At 41.8% G+C, this 8,343-nt stretch overlaps 1 long non-coding RNA gene across 2 annotated transcripts; it reads right to left on the reverse strand.

Annotated features, from left to right (window-relative positions):
• Positions 1–4,998: 4,998 nt before the first annotated feature.
• Gm39153 lies at positions 4,999–7,292 on the reverse strand. 2 transcript variants are annotated; one of them, XR_870292.2, is made up of 3 exons: positions 7,178–7,292; positions 6,297–6,486; positions 4,999–5,823 (listed from the first exon to the last, which is right to left on the reverse strand). It is a non-coding gene; the product is annotated as a predicted gene, 39153 (long non-coding RNA). The 2 variants fall into 2 exon arrangements; XR_870293.2 differs by having other exon boundaries at positions 4,999–5,826.
• Positions 7,293–8,343: the final 1,051 nt, after the last annotated feature.

The following is an 8,343-nucleotide window of genomic DNA, read 5'->3' on the forward strand; positions in this document are numbered from 1 at the left end:
TTCACAGAAGAAACTTTACAAGAATCATGACTTCTCTAATAGTCCACACTAGACAACTTTGATACCTGAACATAGGAAATATTCAATGCTTCAAGATAGTAGATGTATGGACTCAGGCTCTCTGGAACAGGCTTTCCAAGAGATATGGATGCTTTGTTGTTTAGCTGTTTGGTTGGTTTTTGAGACAGGGTCTCCCCCCGGAGCAAAGGCTGGTCTTGGTGGTGTTGATTTTTCTGCCTCCTCTTTCTACCTGAATACTGGGTTACAGGTATATACAATCACAACTGGTAGAGATACAAATACCACTTCTATTTACTTTATACTTGAGCCACTGAACATTCAACCTCCAGGTGCAGGGGACAGGTTAATAGGAAGCTTCAAGGAGTTAAAAAAAGGCGTGTTTATTGGACAGTGTCTACCAAAGAATTCCCAGGTCAGTTTCGCTATTACTTTTTATCCACCTCACTTTAGCTTCTCTATTCTAATTAGAGAAACTGCTTGAGACAGTGCTGTCACATTTGTTTTCTGGGCACCTGTAAAGGTCAGGAGGAGTTTCCTACAAGGGAAGAATCGAAAGCCTGCCCGGACTAAGCATAAATCCGATCCTGGGAAGCATTGGCTTCTAACCAGCTGTGTCAACACTGTGTCTGATCAGATTCTATGCCCTGCTTACTGATTGGGTAGACACACAAGTTAAGGAAAATCAAACTACTTAGAATTTTTAGAATAGCAAAATCCTTCACAGCAGCTGTCGCGTTGTCATTAGAAAAAAGCAGTGGTGGCTTGGTTCCCACCCTCTGCCTCCCTGGGTGGAGCTCTTTGCCTTTTTCCATATTACATCCTGACCTCCTTCTTGTCCTTATGATGATTTCCAAGAAAAGCTGAATTGTTCCTTCAATTTAGGGGATGGATCTTTTTTCAGAGAGCTGCATCATGAAAGCTGACTCCCAAACACTCTCAATGACTCTCAATGGCTAGAGAAGGAGGCCGGATGCACTCCTCAGACTCAGGAGAAAGGCTTGGCATGTGGCATCTACAGAAAATGCAGGCCAAACCCTGACAGTAACCACAGCCCTCAGACCACCTTGCCTATGCTTTTCATTCATTCCCCTCCCCCCAACACAGCAATCAGGTCTTGACATCTTCCTCTTAGAGAGTTGCCTAAGCTGTCAGACTTCAATATCTGCAGAACCAAAGTGCCTGGCAGATTTTGTCCTCCAGATGGCAACCCTTAATTTTCATTTTCATCTGTACCTACAAGAGCTCCCAGTCCCTGTTTAGGGCAGTTTTGAGCAGTGACTCCCTTCCTTCATTTGAAACTCCTCTGAAGGATGGGAGTGTGTTGAGTCTGGACCTTTTAGTTCATCTCTCTCAGTTACTTTTCCTCTGTCATTTCCAGGTCTTTTCTCCTGACTGCTTTTCCTAGGACCATTTAGTTATGTCCCTTGAACACAGTATCTCCCCATTCCTGCTTCAATTTTATCACCTCAGCATCCTTAGCATCTCATGTTATTATTCCATCCTGTTCCATGGTCCAAGATTGGCTTCTCCCTTTAATAGGAGATGGTTTCTATTTTCTGTCCTCCCTAGTATTGGCAAAGCCAAGCATTCATGCCCAGAGAAAGGCTGGATTATGTTGATTTCAAATGACGAAGTATAGAATTTGAATCCAGGTAGGAAGAAGCAACTTCTTCAAGTCTAATTAAATTGTTCCTCATAATATATTTATAAAAATTAAATTACCCCCCTAAAGCTCTCTAAAAATTAGCATCTCTAAGCAGAGAAAATCTTCTCCCCCCCCCCCTCCTATTTTGGTAGGATAGATGGAGCACAGACTAGCTTTATATGGTGAAAGGCATGTTTAGAAACACATGTCTAATCTTTGTCAGAGAGAGAGAGAGAGAGAGAGAGAGAGAGAGAGAGAGAGAGAGAGAGAGAGAGAAATGGTAGTATAAATTTACATGGACTTCACCAAAACTCGACTTCCATCTGACAAGCACATTAGAATCCATTTTGATCCCTTTATGACCATTGAGAGCCCAAACTGGAGGCATGTACATTTACTCATGGGCAATTAAGATTCATCTTTGTAGCACCACCAATCATCCAAAAGTTTACAGGAGGGACTGCTTGCTTAGTGGTATGTTTGAAGAATTATGTACACACACACACTGGCACACTGAAGAGTGGAGTTTGAAAATAACTCTTTTTTATATTATTATTATGTTATTGGTGTACCAAGAAAACGAAAGTCAGTGTGAGCACCAGTTCTCAGGGCATAAAAGTTCTATTTTTGCCAATATGAAAGACTGAGCTGAACGAGTACCAGTCCTAACTCTTAATCTGAAAATTACAGAGGAGCTTACAAATCCAATCCTGAAAACAATTCATTTTATTTTTCAAAAGCTCCTTGCCGGCTCTCAACATTGTCCACAAATAGCTCTTATCAATATAATCAGATTAAGATTTTACTGTATTTTTAGAAGAAACACACTTCTTCTGCTCTTATCATCAATAAGGTAGGGATTTCAAACAGTTGGTCCTTATCCCATACTCACGTTTTTTTGGGGAGGACTCAGGGAAGCAACCCAATTTCTACATATTCATAGAAACTAGACATGACTAAGAGATACTGTCCAGCTCAAAAGAAGTAAGTAGGAGGCTATGCCGGGGCCTAGCAAACACAGAAGTGGATGCTCACAATCAGCTATTGGATGGATCACAGGGCCCCCAATGGAGGAGCTAGAGAAAGTACCCAAGGAGCTAAAGGGATCTGCAACCCTATAGGTGGAGCAACACTATGAACTAACCAGTACCCCTCGGAGCTCTTGTCTCTAGCTGCATATGTAGCAGAAGATGGCCTAGTCGGCCATCAGTGGAAGAGAGGCCTATTGGTCTTGCAAACTTTATATGCCTAAGTACAGGGGAACGCCAGGGTCAAGAAGTAGGAGTGGGTGGGTAGGGGAGTGGGGGTGGGGAGAGCATGGGGGACTTTTGGGATAGCATTGGAAATGTAAATGAAGAAAATACCTAAAAAGAAGAAGAAGAAGAAGAAGAAGAAGAAGAAGAAGAAGAAGAAGAAGAAGAAGAAGAAGAAGAAGAAGAAGAAGAAGAAGAAGAAGAAGAAGAAGAAAGTAGAAAACACTATGTGAAACTTCCAAGGAAGTTTACAAGAGGTAAGCTAGTTTGTGGTTTCACTTTCACTTTCCCATCCTTTAGGGGTAGATGATAGAATATGATGTGGCTGAGATTCAGCCCTGTGGTAGCAATGGGAAAAAGATCATGGGATGTCAGAGCCCTCACACTTAATAGACAAGAAATGTGAGCTACTGTTTACTTGATAATGGCTATCTGCTCTTATGAAGAAAAGGAAACCCTAGTACCTACCACCATTTAATTTTGCTTTATATTTGAAGTTCTATTTTTTCACAGTGGAACATATATTTCTTGTCCTTCCAACCAGAAAGCTGACCTTTGCTCTGCTGTTGTGTTTTGAACATGGTTTGTTCCCTAGGCAACATTATTGAAGCTTGGCCACCGACGTGGTGACAGAGGTCGTAGTAGGTGTTAGGCTCAAGGATGCAGAATCCTTGCAAGTGAGTGGATACATTTGTCCAGGGACTGGTAACAGTGAGAGCAGATTGGTATGAAGCAGGTACACTCTTCAGGTTCTCCTTCACCGGTGGTCATTCGTCCTGCTAATCTCTACCATGAGTCCATAGGCCAGGAAGCCATCACTAGAAGCTAGACGTGTGCTTTCAGATGTCTCAGCTCCTGAAACATTAGCCCAATGAACTCTTCTTTGTATATATTATATAGTTGTAGGTTTTAATAATTTATTCTCTCATATGTTGCATTCTTAGAGAGCTTACCCTCTTTCTTTCTGCCCCCCACCCCTCACCCCCTTACTCTCCATCCATCCCTCCTCTGTTTCCTTTCAGAAAAAGGCAGACCTCTTGGGATATCAACCAAACATGGCGTATCAATGTGCAGTGTGGTTGGGCACATCCCCTCATATTAAGGCTGGATAAGGTTAACCAGCAGGCAGACACTGGTCACAAGAACAGGCAAAAGCGTCAGAAACAGCACCTCATCCATCCCTCTGCTAGTTGTTCCATACAAATGCTAAGCTACACAACCATAACATATATAAAAGAGCCCAAGTTAGACTCATCCAAATTCCCTGACTTGGTTCAGGTTTAGTAAGTCTCTATGAGTCTAAGCTTGTTGATTTTGTGGATGTTCTTGTGGTGTCCTTGACCCCTCTGCCTCCTACTTCCTTCTTCCCCCTCTTGAGCAAGACTTCCCAAACTCTGTCTAATGTTTGACTATGCTACATCTCTTTCCATTGGCTACTGGATGAAGTTTCTGTGATGACAAAAGGGTTAGGCACCAAATTATGAGTATAGCAGAATATCATTAGGCATCCTTTCATTGATTCATATTCTCTCTCTCTCTCTCTCTCTCTCTCTCTCTCTCTCTCTCCTTCTTTCCATTCTTTTTTGTTTTTGCCAGTTGCCTTTGGTTCTATCCTAGGGCTCTGGGCCATCTGATCTCTGATTTCTGCTCCTTCAGGCAGTTTCAGGGGTGAGTTTCCTTTCATGGCATGAATCTCAAACTGGACCAATCACTGGTTGGTCATTCCCACAATTTCTGTGTCACCTTTACCCCCAGTACATCATGCTGGCAGGATAAATGGTAGGTTAAAGAATTTTGTGGCTGTGTTGGTGTCCCAAACCCTCTACTGGAAGTCTTATTTGGCTACAGAAGATGGCCAGGTCAGGCTCTGAATCCCCCGTTACTGGGAGTCTAAGCTAGGGTCACCCTAATATATTCCTGGGAGTATCCATTGTGCACTGAATTGCCCACTAATTCCAGCTGTCTCTTCCAGCACTGTCTCCCTCCATAGTATTGGTATTTTTTAGCAAAAACAACAGAAAATATATTAGGAATCAAGATTCTAAAAAGTTATGCATTCTTTATTTACCTCTGCCCACTGTAATTTACCACTGACATTTCCATACTTCATGATATATAATAGAAATAATGAACCAAGAGACAGAAGGACCTTTAATCCCTTATAACCCATAGTTCTAACACCCACAGCAAACTGATTTCTATGTGTCAACCTAGTCTTTTGCATCAACAGCACCATGGAAGCCTCCATCAACAGAATTTCATTTTAGAGCATCCTTTTGTCTAAAGACAGTTTCATTTTCTAACTTGATTTTAAGGGTAAAAGAATGGCAGGCCAGGAAGCAACTAGGAGCAAGAAGATGAAGCAGATGCCAACAAAACAAGATTGGCTTGAAATAAGAATCTATACCCTCTTAAACACTGTGCTTCTATTAATATTTTCTCATTTTCTTCAAAATTAGAGTTCTAAGATACGCATATTTCAGGCATTTTACATTACTAGTTCTGTTCATGTTTGACTTGTCTTTAGAATTAGTTCCTCACAATACCTAGTGCAGGAGGATTAGCCAGGAATGTCTTTCAACAGTTGTGGATAACGGGACCAGGGAAAGGCTAAGGGTTTTAAGTTCTGCAAGAGTTCACTCCGATGTAGAATCTGAGGAAATTATTCCATGGCTGCTGTGCAGTACAGGAGAGCCCCATGCCTCAACATAGGCAGTTTGGTATGCCGTCTGTTCTGAGGAGCCCGCATTACTCCATCTGTTCCTGGTTTTCAGAAACCTGAGGTGTAGAAAATAAATTACAGGGAAAAAAAAGTGAAAAACGCTCCTGGTTCTGGGATTTCAGTAAGTCAGCATGAACTCCTGAATTGCGTATGCTGTCCAGATGCACAAATTCTGGGCTTTCCTGCTGAGAGAAAGAAACAACATCAGGAGTTTGCTCTGGAGGGTTTTGATTCTATTCTATTTTTATAGAATATTATCTATTTATTCTTTGGGACTTTTATACATTCACACAATTTTGATCCTGTCAATTCCAACTCAACTGGACCTCCCAACATGTCCCCATTTCAAAGTCATGTCCTTGATCTTCCTTCCCTCTCTCTCTCTCCCTCCTTCCCTCCCTCTCTACTTCCTTCCTCCCTCCTTCCCTCCTTCCTTTCCTCCTTCCTTCCTTCCTTCTTTCCATCCTTCCTCCTTTTCCTCACTCCCTCCTCCTTCCTTCCTTCTTCCTTTACTCATTAGTCAATTAGTGCAGTCAAAATACAGGTGTGGAGTTAGAGCACAGGAAGCTTACTAGTGGCCATACAGCCAAAGAAAAGTTACTCTCCTTCCCCCTACAGCTATCCCTCCCACATCTATGCTGGGATTTTGACTTACTTAGTCCAGTTCAGGTGACCAGAGCTGTTGTTAAGTTCATGATTACACCACCAATGTAATGTCTAGAAAATAGCATTTTACAGAACTCTTCCACATCCTCCAACTCTTAATATCTTTCTGCCTCCTTTTCCACAGTGTTCTCTGAGCCTTGGCAGGTTGCAAAGAGCTTGGTCCAGATGCCCTGTTTAAACTGAGCAATCACAGTCAGTAATTCCAGCACATTACCTGGTTATGATTCTCTGTGTTAAACTGTTGCCTTGGGGGGGGAGAGAGAGAGAGAGAGAGAGAGAGAGAGAGAGAGAGAGAGAGATCTGCTCAAGATGGAGCAGAGAACAAATATGGGCAAAATTTAAATATTTATAAGGCACTTTAACTATACAATTTAGTAAAGCAATACTAGTGTATTCCCTATTAGGGCTTAAAACCTCTCCCGCCCTGGGCTTTTGACTAGGTTAACAGTACTAGGCATGAACTCTGTTCTGTGGAAGACATCCTGAGTCTAATCAGAAAGCAATTGCCCTCTATAATGGTCATGCCACTATTGTAACATCTTCCCTGGAAACTTGGTATTATAGAAGGTGCATCGGAGTGAATCCATTGGTGACTTTTCTCTCCCACTGGCCTGCATAGAACCTTATGGAACTGTGAAAGGGATACAGATGAGTGGAAGTTTCCAGGTCAATTCTACCTTAGGTTCTTTATGCCCTGCAACCAACTTGTGTGTGGTCTTCAGAAACAGTGTTTTATTGCCTAGCTATGGTAGGAATCAAGATCACTGTCAACAGTCTATGTTGTTTCAGGGCCACCAGTGACCTCCCTGATCAATGTTTAAAATTAAAGTTAAGTAACGCTTTACTAATTGAGTTATCTCTGCAACTCACCTGTCATTTCCTTTGTAATGACATTCACAAACTTGCAACTGTGACCTCTTCAAAGCTTCTTTTACCAAAAAGAAGGAATATGTACCTAAGAAATCCTCTTGTCTACAGATGACTCTGAAATACATAGGGTTTACTGTGGATGAGGGTTTATACTTTTGTGTCCTTGGTTCCAGCAAGCAAAGTTAAGACAAATAAGCAAGTAGAAATCAGAGGAAAGGGGGAAACTTCAGGCATTATGGAACTTGCAAGTAAGCTGTGTTGGTCTGTTAGGCTTTTAACAGATCAACCTTATTCCTAACCCTAACCCTAACCCTAGCCCTAGCCCTAGCCCTAGCCCTAGCCCTAGCCCTAGCCCTAGCCCTAGCCCTAGCCCTAGCCCTAGCCCTAGCCCTAGCCCTAGCCCTAGCCCTAGCCCTAGCCCTAGCCCTAGCCCTAGCTCTAACCCTAACCCTAACCCTGTAAACTATCTTGAATGACAGGGGAATGCATTTGAGGAGCACTTGCTGTATAGAAGACTCAAGTGTGAATTAAATGTATACATTCCACAGTGTCATTTACCTCGCAGAAAGTTTTTTTCTATCTTTTTAGTCATATGTAAATGAATATTGGCCTAGATCATGAACTATCATTAGAGATATTTTCTGTTCTTTCTGATACATTGCACATCTTCCAGGGAAAGACACATTTTTAAAAACCTGTGTTTGTCTCCTTTCTTACTGGTGGTAGAGAGATGATGGTACAAGCTCACTTTTCTGTTGTTGAATGGCAATCCCAGCTTTATACAGAAGTGTCAGTTCTAGGCCCTTCTCAGTCTTCAGTCGTTTAATTTTGAGGTTTTGAGTTTCTTGTATATGATGACCCACAGGTACCTTTTGCATTGTGAGCACTGTGTGTTAATCTCTCTTTCCCCCCTTTCTCTCCACATAATTTATAGAATGACTTGATAAATGACCTTGGGCTCTATGATAATTTTCTATTGTTAATAATACAGATAATTAAAGATTTCATCACTTCTATCAATAGAAAATTATTACTAATTGCTTCTGTGCTTTAGAAGTTAGTCTTGGCCCTCAGTAGGCTGTAAACAAGGTGCTGACAGGGATATGTCTTTAGGGAAGATGCTGCTTACATATCTTTTCCAACTTTTTAATGTTGGAGGTCCCCTT

This window comes from Mus musculus, chromosome 8, assembly GCF_000001635.26.
Source record: "Mus musculus strain C57BL/6J chromosome 8, GRCm38.p6 C57BL/6J".
NCBI classification, from domain to species: Eukaryota; Metazoa; Chordata; class Mammalia; order Rodentia; family Muridae; genus Mus; species Mus musculus.